Here is a 13,996-nt window from a genome sequence, read left to right as displayed (position 1 = left end):
AAGTGGACAAAATGCTCTTAAAAGAAATGAAACATGATATGATTACCTTATATAAAGAAATTTGGGTACTTTATCCAGAAAGCTAAAATAAAAAAGAAATTAACTCACCGTGCATTTTAAAAACTGCATATGTAAGTTCAAAATACCCTAAAAATTACAGATGTAAATATTAAATTAGCTTCAAATGCACCAAGTCTTCGGCAGCCTTTTTTAGCTAAGAAATGGGCGTACGTGAATAGAATGCTCTTTAACTTAATTATTTTAAGCGTATTTCTAATTAAGAACCTCCCTTCCTGGTTACAAGTCCAAAATTCCAAAAGCCCAAAAGGAATTAGCTACGGTCCAGTTTCGACCTACCAACATTGGAGCAATCCTCCATCAATTTAATTATGACAATTAATTGAGAGGCTGCAATAATATGTCAATTGGGCATGTTTGAGAGTGTTTCTATAGGAAGGGATTTTATAGCGCTTACATCAGGAGCGCTTTTATTAGAAAGACATAAATTTTTTTGAAAAAAATTTAAGTGTTTATTGTGAATGTAGTTGGAAGCTCTTTCAAGTGCTTTTATAACTCAAAAATGTTTTTATTTTTTTATTTTCAAATTCAAGCAAAAGCACTTTTATTTAGACATTAGTCAAAAACATTTTTAAAGCTTTTAAAAGCACTGCCAAACATGCCCAAATCTTCTTTAAAGCCTAGGCTTGATTTATTCCACGCACACCACGCAGGCATTAATGAGTCATTGACTGATAAAATCACTTGGACATGAAAAATCTCATTACAAATTTGATGTGTGGTTAAGCTGCTTGGCTACTTATTTACATGCCTACAATACTCCGTTGTATGCCAAATTGCCAATGAATGAATTATTAATCAAAACATGTGTTTTTTAACTTCCTTAGCATTATATAAGCAAGTAAAGCAGTATGCATGGAAATGGAGAAGCCAAATTAAGCTAATACATGCACTACGTATGATAGTTTGATAAAATGGTTCACAAGGCTTGCGTTTCCTACAATATTCCCGTAATAGTACTCCTAATGCTAATATTCTTCTCATCATCTAATCTAGTGTTTGCCAGAGTTTCCCATTTTACAAAATTTGAATACAAATGATATAATAATCTCTATCACTAACCCCATCTCTTACGGAAGGAGGAAAATTTCGTTTTTTTGGTGGGGGGAAATTTTATTCAATGCCCATAATATTTTCGATAATATTTCGACTATTTCGTTGAAATTTTGCGAAATTCAGGTGAAATTTCGATGCCTCTCAACGTGTGTTTCTGTCATCTTTTCGAGAGAAATTAATGAAATTTTGACGCTGCTTGCATCATCAGTCATTCACTCTCTCTTTCCATTTTCAGAACACATTTCCCAGGCCCCCCTGCGACTTCACACAGTGATATTCTTCACCTTCTCTCTCTCGACTTCACCTTCCAAGGTTCATGTTTGGGGTAAGGAATAATAATAATAATGGTTAATGTTTGGGGTAAGGAATAATAATGGGGTTTCAGGGATGAGATTCTCTGACTGAAGAAGAAGAAGAAGAAGAATAAGAAGATGGAGAAGACAGAAGAAGAGAAGGGGGGCGGTGAGGAGGAGAGAGAAGAAGATAAATGGTTTAGTTTTCAAATAAAACAAAAGATGCAAAAGGGAATTAACAATAAAATAAAAAATATGAAATTTCTTGAAAATCAAAACCACGTGTCCTTCTTTATATTCATTAGTGTGACTTATTACGCAGATGGGTTGAACATGTTATTGTTGGAGGGTTGAGTTTTCTCTCTTTCTTTTTTATAGGGGGATTGAATCCTCTGTTTATATTTATTGTTTTTTTTTTCTATAATGGTTCCTGATAAATTTCCTCCTGACTATTAAAATAGCAATGTGAGTGTTATTGTCCTTCTTTTTTTTTGGTAAAAGATATTACCCTTCTTTAATTTTAAGTATAAAATAAAAACAAATAATTTGGAAAACAAATGAAAAGGAAAAAAAAAAAAAGTTTAGGGTTGATTGAGGTTTGAGGACTTTGGGCAATTGGAAAGGAAAAAAAAAAGTTTCGGGTTTCATTTAGCCGTTTTGGTGTTTCGTTTAGTTGTTTTTAAACCATAATATATTTATATATAAAAAATAATTGAAAATACTCTAAAGGACCTAAACACTAATATCATATATCATATCCTAAACAATATAGAGTATAGATTATAGAGTATATAAGGTTTAGTCTATAAATTATAGAGTATAAAAGTATTAAGGTATATAGAGTATATAGGGTTTAGTATTAGGCTTTAGTCTATAAATTATAGAGTATAAAGAATATATTATTTTATTTATTCATTATACTAATTTTATTTAACAGTATTTGTCCAGCACGCATTATATTCACCTTATATCACATGCATATAATTTGGTTTCTCCGATGTTTTTTTTTTATAAATGTAGTAGATAATATGTTAAATAAATATATGGTCAAGTTTCAATTCATTCAAAATTTTCATATTTTGATAACAATTTTCATCGTTTTTGTCTAATTTTATTGAAATCAAAATTTTAATCAAAATTTCTATCGAAAATTTTTTCGAAACTGAAATTTAATCTTTGCTCTTATGGCATATACAAAACAACAAAAGTAATAGGTATATGGTCCATTTTGGCCCTACCAACACCGGAGCAATCCTCCATCCATCAATTTATGACAATTAATTGATAGGCCCCTATAATATATATGAATTAATTTTCTTCAAAGTTAGGCTTGATTTATTCCACGCACACCAGGCAGCCATTAATGAGTCATTGACTGATCAAATCACTTGGACTGTCATGAAAAATCTCATAACAAATTTGATGTGCGGTCATAACATACCCCAAAACCTTCCTAGCTTGCTTTGTATGATATTTACATGCCTGCAATACTCCGTTGTATGCCAAATGAATGAATTATTAATTAAAACATGTGTTTTTTAATTTCCTTGCTTCTTAATTATTGTCATTAATTTTAGTGTCCAACTTGTAATCGTTTGATAGTTATCGACTTCTTTACTTATTCTGACATTATTTGAGTTTTAGTTTGAGTCTTGTATTACAGTAAATTGAAGAATTATTTTGAAGATCCTTAAATTTATTGTAATACAAAACTCCAATTAGAAAACTAACAATGTCAAAACAAGCTCGCTGTGAGAATCCGGCCAGTATCTATTAATTAGTACGACTACCTACAAGATGTCTAAGAAATAAATGGTCTCCTGAAATTGTGGAATGGGCTCAAACAATATCGTCCTTACTTTTCTTGAAATGAAGACATATTTATATAAGAGATATAGACCGGTCATATATATGATATTCCGAAGGTGATCAAAGTAGACAATTAATTCAATATTCATAGACAAACTAGCAAATTAGCAATTAATCCCATATTCCTTCAACGACTTCAACTTATGACAATTAATTGACAGGCCATGTCTGAGGAAGACTATTTGTAATATCTTATAAGAAGTTTTAAGTGATAATCCATTATTTAAGAAAAATTATCCTATACTCAGCCAAGGTAGAAAAAATTGTTCATCTTTTCGGTACCATTTAAAAGACTATTATTATAGAAAATTAATTGAATTAAAAATTATTGAAATTTATTCGACCACGACAGAGGTCAGAGGCTATAGGCAGGTCTACCCGCTATTTCTCACCATTAATTCAGACATCATTGTTGACCAAATCACTTGGACATTAACACGGCAGAATTTTAATAAGAGAAATGTTAGATGTATCAGTCTATACGGGAGATGCATCTTCTATGCATATGGTATTTTGTCATTTGAGGAGAAGCATTTGCCATTTTGTCCTTTGCAGGAGATGCATATGCGGGAGATGCATTTGCCATTTTGTTTTTTACACCAATGTATTAGGATATGGTCTTTCTCACCAAGTTTAATAGTGTTTTGGTACTGGTATATATCTAATTTATTATTGTTTTTTTACTATACTGATGTCAAAATTTCTAATAGAGCCAGTGCTTATATTCTCACCCCCTTAATTTTTCTTATTTCTCTACCTACCTTATTTGTACACTCCTTATTAAATTTAAAAAGATATAAAAGTATTATTTCTACCTTTCATTATTCCTATAAATCCCCACCCCCCTTAAACTATTATCTCACCTACCCATCTTTTTCATAATTTCTTTCTTTCATAAACTCTAATTCTACTCTCCTACCGAAAATTAAAATCGATGATACTATTTGATTTGAATTGGTAATAAAAGCCCAATTCCAATATGGGGAGTCTTCCTCCTCAATGGAAAGCTAATTAATAGGAAAAAAAAGAGAGTAATATCATTTATTTTAAATTTTGGTGACAAAATAAGATTAGGGTATATTAAAGCAAGAAATGAAGGAAAAAAAATAGGTGCATGGGATGATAGTTTCAAGGGATGGGAAGAGTATTAAGTGGGTGCATGTTTGAATTCGTATATTAAAGGGTATTTTAGAAATAATAAGAGGTAAGAATGTTTTTAATGTGGGGTGTAAAAATAAGGTGGGTACGGAAATAAGACAGATGAGTGAAAATATAAACATTCTTTCTAATAAAGATGGAATTCATTTATTTGGATAAGTGAAGCCCAATACTTGTATTAGAAATATAGTATTAATTTCATGTATACATAAACATGAACATCTATTCTTGACTACTTTGGCACAGGCAATAGAATGGTCGTATGTATGTATACACATTCACACGCATTAATATTTTTTATAAATTGAGGTGGAGCGAAGAATGAAAACTTGTATGGTATGATAAAATGGTTCATCACAAGCACTCCTCCTTCATCATTCTATTGCTTTTCTTGTCATCATCCAATATTATTACGACACTAGTCGAATCTGCTAGGTTCCCACAATATGCCAATATTGCTTCCCAAATTCCAAAAACCAGTTAGTCTCTCCATCCCCATACATACCACAAAATTCAATTAGTATATAATAACTTCATAACGTACTATATTAATTATTATACTATATATATGTAATCTAAATTGATCATTAATTGAAGTTTCTTTCTTAATTAATTATTGTTATTGCAGAAGAGAAGAGTAGGCTGCATGTGAAGATTTCTAATTTGGATGAGACAGCAGTGGACACACCAGTAACTCCAGTACCTCCTTCGCCTCACGCTAATTAATTCTGCTACAGGTATGATTTAAATTTGATTTAGTTTCCTATACTTAATTCCTACTCTAACATGATATATTATTATTCTTTTAAATTTAGCGCTTAATTAATTACTTCTTTCAATTACCAACAGAGAGAGCCACCATCAATTCATTTTTATTTTTACTTTTAAGACGTACTACTTTCAGTAGTCCATTAATTATGATATATATTAATTAATTCTGTTAATTTATTGTTATTCCAGGTCCTCCAGGTGGAAATGGTTGATGCAGGGATATATTTAATTGGCATACGGCATTGATCACGATGAATGATGATGATGGAGTATATTTATACCCATCAAATCTTTATGTATAATATATGATCAATAAGTTGATAGTACCAATGGGTACTTCACATTCATTGTTATTAATTTGTCAAGTTTTAATGAATAAATGATGATCGATGTCGAATTTCAGTAAATATATACCTATATATATCTTTTGGTACGAGAAATGCTCTTAAAAGAAATTAAACATGATATGATTACCTCTTTCGTACCATGTTGTTTGTTGTCTGGGAATCTATCTCCATGGTCCATTCTTGCAACCAAAATCGCTAATAGAGCATGAGTGGCAATCAAGGATCGAATCGAGCCGTACAAGTTTTGCAAGAGTCTGTTGTTGAGCAGCTCGATCGCTATATATCGATGGAAAATTTTGGTCTAAAATGGTTCTCCAGCTGTATTTGTTGGAGGTCATCAGAGCTTCTTCCATCTGCCTGTATTTGTTTGATTGTGCACTTTAGGTAGAATATATATATATGTTATAGTTCGTTTGCTTTATCAAGTACTTTTGTTTATCACTCCGAGAAGATGAGCAGACTTCATTTTCAAAGGTTCTAAGATTTATATTTTATATCGTTGAATTTTATTATGAAATCTTAAACCGTATAAATTAATAACAGTTTTATTAGAATATTAGGAATAAGTACACAGCGCAAATTAAAAGTAAAGAAAGAATCTAGTATATATACTTTCTATTAGTATTACCTACTGCCTTGTACCTTCAACATATACATGTTACCTACAACAACATTTCAATGTGTATAAGCAATTATACCATATATATATGAAGGCTAGGCAGGTCTACCCGCTACCTGATGATCATCACTCACATTAACTGAGATATCATTAATTCTTGAAAAATTTGGATGTTCACACCGAATTTTTTTAATAAAAGTAATGTCAGATGTATCACATTATTTTTAGACTCAAGTATATTTATATCCACCAACAATAAGGTTCATTTTAAGTTCGTATACGAATTATGAAACATTTCAAATTCCCCGGTTAATTAACAAAAACATACGAATGGTTCATCCATTAAGGATTTCGACAAAAAGATTGTTAAACGCTAGACATACAGTGCAAAGGCTGATATTTTGTTAGATATTATGAGAATTAGTGCTCATCCCCATACATACCACAAAATTCAATTAGTATATAATTAATAACTTCATCACATACTGTATTAATAAGTATACTATATATATAATCTAATTAAATTGATCATTAATTAAAGTTTCTTTCTTAATTAATTATTGTTATTGCGGACGAGAAGAGTAGGCTGCATGTGAAGATTTCTCCAGCAAAGGGAGCAGCCGTACTATTAGATCCTTCGCCTGAAGCTGGTGGTGCTTCAAGTATGGTTTAAATTTGATATAGTTTCCTACTTCCTACTCTAACATGATATATATATTATTATTCTTTTAATTAGTCATAAAAGAAATGAAACATGATATGATCGATTACCTTAAAAGAAATTTGGGTATTTTATTTACAGCACCAAAATGAAAAAGAAACTTAACCTATAGTTTATTTGGCCCAATACTCACATTCTAAGACAAAATTTGCGTCAAGCGCTCAAAAGCTGTAGATACAGCCTGCATTTGCAACCTACACATGGTAGATGCACGTTACATCTGCATTTTAAAAATTGCATATGCAAGCTAAAAATACCCTAAAAATATCATTATTGTAGAAAATTAATTAAATCAAAATTATTAGCCATTTAATTATTATCGATATTATTTTATTTTTTATGTGACAGAATGTTTGTATGTAGTATGTACAATTTGGATGACTAAATAGTTATCAATTTGGTTAATATTTTACGAAAATAATCCATTAGAAAATATCCAAAAAATGTACAGTTCCCATCATTAAATTGCATTACCAAATTTATTCTTGGGGACTAACACAATTTTATAAAGTCCATTTTATTTTAGTAGGCCTCAACTGTGTGTGTACTACTGTTAGGCGTACTGTATGGGCATGCACAAAAACTAGTCATTTTCTTAAAAATTGGACTTTTAGTATTATTTGATGCATGGCTGGCTGATCTTTGGTCTCTACCTTATCATTTACGTGCATCATGCATAAGAATTCTAAATTTTGTATTTATATGGTGAGGGTGAATGAGATAATTAAGAGTTAAGATTAAACTATATATGTTCAGGATTCGATTCCCTCTAATATAACAAAAAAAAAAAGTATATGGAAGTCTCATATATAAACGCGTTAAGACCTTTGACTAATTGGAATGCATGCAATACTCAATTTTAGGTCAAGTATAAACTAAGTAATAAAAGTTCTAAACGTATTTTGCACTATGTGGTGTTATACATATTCGAAATATAAATAAAGTAGTTGTGGGAACTGTAATGTCCAAAAAAAAAAAAAAAATAATAATAATAATAATACTTATGGGCTTTAAAATTTGGGTTAAACTTCTAAGTTTGGGCTTTAGCCCAATTGTTTTACAAGAGATGAAAAGCCCAACTTAAAAAAAAAAAAAAAAAATCTGAATGGATTTGAAGATATATAATACCAACGTCCATCCCCTTAATTACATATACACATAAGCCTTGATCAATGGTTTTGATTTTTCTTAGAGGGATGAGTCACCTCTAGGCAATGATGAGAGCCAATGAACTTAACCAAATTTCAGCAAACAAGTTAGATTATAAGAAAGGGCTGGTGTGAAGAGCTCACACCGAAGGATGCAACGAAGAAAAAAAAACTGAACAGAGAAAAGAACACAGAGAGAGAGAGAGAGATAGAGAGAGAGAGAGAGAGAGAGAGAGAGAGAGAGAGAGAGAGAGAGAGAGAGAGAGAGAGAGAGAGAGAGAGAGAGAGAGTGAACTAGAAAGTGTTAGAGAAGGAGAGGTTAGAAACTGAAATTTTATCTTAGAAGTTTTTCCTTTAAACTTTCTATAAACTAACCTCTTTTTGTCATCTATGGTTTTTCTTTACTGTAGGAACTCACAGCTTTTAGCCTCTATAGAACTCAAGGAGGGAATAAAGAAAGGTGAGTTTAAGGAACCCATGGAAACATGGGTGTCCTTAACAAATTGTTTTTTTTTCTAAAACTTGTTGTTTTATAATTTTATTTACACACCTTTCTTTTATGTTGTAAAACTAAAAATTAGGTTGTAGATAGCCTTATTATAGCCCTAGAAACATGTTTTGCGGTTTGGAATTGAAGGAAAATGAAAAACAAATAAGTATGAAAAATCTGGAAATTTTTCCAGAAAATTCGCATGTTTGTATGGCCCCCTTTCGAGCCTTATAACTTGAGTTTTAACCGTCCGTTTTTCATGTTCTTTATATGGTTGTAAAGAGGTGATGTAGAGCTTTAAAACAAGTATAATTTTTCTCAATTTGGTGAACATTTGATAGGTCAAAAGTCGAGTCAAAAATGAGATAAAAAAACTGGAAATCTGGAAAAAAAACAGGGGCTGTTTAAAGTGACGATGAACAGTGCCCGGCCAGCCACCCCACTCGCACCGCCGGCGCGTGGTGGCGCGTGCGGCTGTTTCCGGCGACCTTTTTCGCCCAATTTTCACCCTCCTAACTCTATTTTTCGATACGAGTCCATTGGTACAAGTTTCGCGTCAATCCGACACCTCTAAGTTAGAGTGTGAGTTACACTCTCCTTAAAAAGAGAGTGAAATAAATATAAATTTAATTAAATTATATCTAAACTATATTTCTTTAAACTTTTTAGACCCGAACACATAGGAACGGACCAAGAAGGAACTCGTGCTCAAGAAATTAAGGTAGGGTCTCTAATTCCCCAATGATTGGACTATATTACAATTAATTCTTGTGTTATGTTGTGTGATTTATTTTCTTGTGATAATTTATCTTTATTACTTGTGATGTTATTTCTTCATTAAATGTATCAAGTGCACTATATTTGTGAATAAGCTTTTATTATTAATCTTGTGTGTGCACTATGAAATTCCTAAGTCTGTGATATTTATTATTATGCATGTACTATTTAATTTCTCTATACATGCATTAATGTTTATCTTTACATGCATAATCACAAGTGCATAAGGAAAGTGTGATTGTGAACAAGGTTAAGAAAATGATTAATTGAGACACCAAGAAGAGAGGGAGATGAACTTGGTGGTCTTGTGATTTATTAGAGATACCATGGAGAAAGGGAGATGTACCTGGTGATCTCATGATTTGTGGAAGAATTATTGAAGAAAAAGTGGAATTAATTATATTCAAAATATTTGGGCTTAAGGGACAGACGGGTGTTGGCTCATACTTGGGACATTCGGGGCCACAGTGGAAGGATGCACGGTATGGGACGTGTAGGCCTGTTTGTTTTGGGTATGTGTCAACGGGAATGGTTAAGGAGTGAGTACACACATTCTCATTGCATATAATTGAAATCATTATCTGTATTTATTTTCTTTTACTGAGACATTGATTAAATGTGATAACTGGCCATGAGGGATCAATATACCCTACTGAGCCTTAAAAGCTCACACCCTAATAAATCATACAGGTGACGGAAATATGACCAATGATGTGGAATATCTAAGGGAAATTTAGAGAATTTGCTGGAGTACTATGTTTTGTTTGTTTAACAATACATTGTAATATATAAGAAGATGAACATCTAGTATGGTACTCTTGGAATAGTATTTTGCTAAATAAAGTCTATTTTTCATTTTCACTTTACTTAGTCTCTTCAATTATTTTATTTTATTTTATTTTATTTTTATTTTCTTCTCACGTCTTAATTGTAGAAATTTTTTTATAAATCTGCGATTAAGACGTAAGTCACGCTTCACTCCTAGATATTAGATTTTATTCAGGATTGGGGTGTGACAGGAATAGAGGAGTGAAATATATCATAAAATTGCTCACAAGAACTGTAGTACTGTTTACATAATTTTCTTCATTTTATTGCTATTAGAGCACTTCCAATAGGCTCTTTAAATCTCACTTTGCTGACTTATGTGGTAATTTAAAGAGTTAATATTGAACAGTTAAAAATATTCACTTTAATAGATTTTTCAAATTTAAACAAAATTTGATTTTTATTATAATTATATTAAATTTTAAATGTTAAACAACTTTTAAATTAATAATAAATTTCATTTGAAGAGCCTAATTCACTTTTCAAATTTGACTATTTTGACTATTTTGAAGAGTTCATTTGAAGAGTTTGTTGGAGTAAATTTTTCCTACGTGGCACCAAAGATATAAACATTCAAAATCTCTCGAGTTACGAACTGAAATTCTCAAGGAACGACTTGGGATTCCCTAAGGAAATGACTTGAGATGCCTTAACGAATGACTTGACAAACTATAGGGTATGACTTAGGAAGCATCAAAACATGACTTGGAATGTCACTAGATACAATTTAAAATGTACTAAAGGTTTAAGCATTTAAAATCCTTCGAGGTATGAACAGAAATTCTCAAGAAACGACATAGGATGCCCTAAGAAACGACTTAAGATGCCTTAAGGAACGACTTGAGAAACTCTAGGGTATGAATTGAGAAGTGTCAAAACATAACTTGGAATGCCACTAGATACAATTTGAAATGCACCAAGGGTATAAACATTTAAAATACATCGAGTTACCAACTAAAATTCTCATAAAACGATCGACTTGAGATGCTCTAAGAAACGACTAGAGAAACTCTAGGGTATTACTTGGGAAACGTCAAAACATGACTTGGAATGCCATTAAGTACAATTTGAAATGCACCAAATGTATAAACATTTAAAATAGCTCGAGTTACCAACTGAAATTTTCACGGAATAACTTCAGGAAGTGTAAGTGTAATTAACTCGTAAAAATAAGGTGAGTATGGAAATAAGATAGATGAGTGAAAATATAAACACTCTTTCTAATAAAGATGGAATTCATTTATTTGTATAAGTGAAGCCCAATATGTATTAGAAATATAGTATTAATTTCATGTATACTTAAACATGAACATCTATCCTTGACTACTTTGGCACATGCAATAGAATGGTCGTATGTATGTATAGACGTTCACACGCATTAATATTTTATATAAATTGAGGTGGAGCGAAGAATGAAAACTTATATGCTACGATAAAATGGTTCATCACAAGCTCTCCTCCTTCATCATTCTATTGCTTTTCTTGTCATCATCCAATATTATTACGACACTAGTCGAATCTGCTAGGTTCCCACAATATGCCAATATTGCTTCCCAAATTCCAAAAACCAGTTAGTCTCTCCATCCCATACATGTAAGACCCTATTTGAGTTAGCAACCTATTTAATCACTTATAAAACTAAGAATTCAAGTGGGAAACTAACTTGTACAGCCTGGTACTTAAGGTGAAGTAGGAATCCTAATTAACAAGGAATACCTATTGCATAAGGTTATGGACTCCAGAGGTGATAAGGCTAACTTCAGGTATTTCTTTATGGGCAAGAAACCTAGGAGTTGTCATCTATAAATATACAGCCAGGGTCCCCTCTCTTATGTACAATTACAAGCATAAAAGATCCTACCCCATATAGGCAGTGCATATAGAGATACAGAGAGAGAGGAAGACTCACGGCTGGTTTTGGCATTGCATCTCCCCATAGGAATTTAGGCAAGTCAGTGTTGCAGATCATGCTTCTAACCATGTCCTTTAGTGTTCTATTTCTTCTCTCAGCAACACCATTTTGCTGAGGTGTTCCAGGATTTGTGTATTGTGCAACAATACCACAATCTTGCAGATAACGAGCCAATGGAGAAGGATGTCTTCCTTGCTCATCATACCTGCCATAGTATTCTCCTCCCCTATCGGATCTTAACACCTTAATCTTTAAGTTTAATTGATTTTCAACTTCTGTTTTGTATACTTTAAACACCTCAAATGCACTAGATTTAGTTGGTATTAGGTAGAGATAGCATAATCTTGAGTAGTCATCAATAAAAATGATGAAATACCTATGACCTTCTAGAGTTTCAGTTCGAAAAGGACCACAAATGTCAGTGTGAATAATCTATAAAAGTCCTTGACTGCGTGTGGATCCTAGTTTTCTAGTGTTTGTCAATTTTCCTTTAATGCATTCAATACAATCTCTATAATCTGTAAAGTCTAAGTAAGGAAGAATCTCCTCTTTGACTAGAAGTTGCATTCTCTCCTTAGAAATGTGGCCTAATCTCTTGTGCCACAATCTGAAAGAGATTTCATGATGTTGAATGCGTTTGTGTCAAGTTAAATCAACATTAAAAGTGAAATTATTAGAAGCACAATTTAACTGAAAAAGATTATCAACTAGAAAACCATTGTCAACTAAAACTTTATTTAGAAATAAATCAAATCCTACACCAGAAAATTCAAAATGGAAATTTTTCCTAACTAGTTGAGAAATTGAAATCAAATTCCTTCTCATGGAAGGTACAAAAGCAACATTTTCCAATTCTAATTGAAAACCTAACCTAATTGAAGCCTAACACTTCCTACTGCATGGACTGGAACCTTCTTGCCATTCCCTACGAAGACATAAGCTTGCTCTTTACTTGGTGTCTTCTGGCTTACGAAGTCCTGCATAGAAGTAGAAACATGGATTGAAGAACCAGTGTCAATCCACCAGAAATTTGAAGGGACAGTTATAGACCTTGACTCAAAACAAACTAGAACAGAATTTAATTTACATTTAGTTGCCTTTTTCTCTACCCACTTTTTATACCTAGTGCAATTCCTTTTGAGGTGTCCTGCCTTATCACAGAAATAACATACCACAAAATTCAATTAGTATATAATAACTTCATCACGTACTATATTAATTATTATACTATGTATATGTAATCTAAATATATTGATCATTAATTAAAGTTTCTTGCTTAATTAATTATTTGTTATTGCAGAAGAGAAGAGTAGGCTGCATGTGAAGATTTCTAATTTGGATGCGGCAGCAGTAGGCACACCAGTAAGTCCTTCCCCTGGAGCTAATCCTGCTACAGGTACGATTTAAATTTGATTTAGTTTCCTACTTCCTACTGTAACATGATATATTATTATTCTTTTAAATTTAGAACTTAATTACATCTTTCAATTACTAACAGAGAAAGCCACCATCAATTCATTTTTATTTTTACTTTTAAGACGTACTACTTTTAGTAGTCCATTAATTATGACATATATTTTAATTCTGTTAATTTATTGTTATTCCAGGTCCTCCAGGTGAAACTGCTTGATGCAGGGATATTTAATTGACATACGGCAATGATCACGATCATTGATGATGATGGAGTATATTTATACCCATCATATCTTTATGTATAATATATGATCAATAAGTTGATATATATGTACCAATTAATAGGTACGTACTTCACATGCATTGTTATTTGTCAAGTTTTAATGAATAAATGATCGATCGATGTCGAATTTGAGCATATATTTACGTACCTTGCCAGCACCTCAAGGCAAGGGTATAAAAATCGGAGTGGAAAGGTAAACATGCAAGCATAATGAGACATGGATGCTAACCGAA

At 31.9% G+C, this 13,996-nt stretch overlaps 1 protein-coding gene and 2 long non-coding RNA genes across 3 annotated transcripts in view; all 3 read left to right on the top strand.

Annotated features, from left to right (window-relative positions):
* LOC147297561 (inosine-5'-monophosphate dehydrogenase 2-like) overlaps positions 1–13,996 on the top strand; it is a 59,584-nt gene that overhangs the window by 8,872 nt on the left and 36,716 nt on the right. The window lies entirely within an intron of this gene.
* On the top strand, positions 4,784–5,997 carry LOC147297571 (uncharacterized). Its single transcript, XR_015120028.1, has 3 exons — positions 4,784–4,933; positions 5,083–5,191; positions 5,415–5,997. It is a non-coding gene; the product is annotated as an uncharacterized LOC147297571 (long non-coding RNA).
* Positions 11,578–13,883, top strand: LOC147297570 (uncharacterized). Its single transcript, XR_015120013.1, has 3 exons — positions 11,578–11,725; positions 13,368–13,463; positions 13,675–13,883. It is a non-coding gene; the product is annotated as an uncharacterized LOC147297570 (long non-coding RNA).

This window comes from Dryas octopetala, chromosome 1 (genome assembly GCF_963921425.1).
Source record: "Dryas octopetala chromosome 1, drDryOcto1.1, whole genome shotgun sequence".
Classification (NCBI taxonomy): Eukaryota; Viridiplantae; Streptophyta; class Magnoliopsida; order Rosales; family Rosaceae; genus Dryas; species Dryas octopetala.
This window is presented reverse-complemented; position numbering and strand designations above follow the sequence as displayed.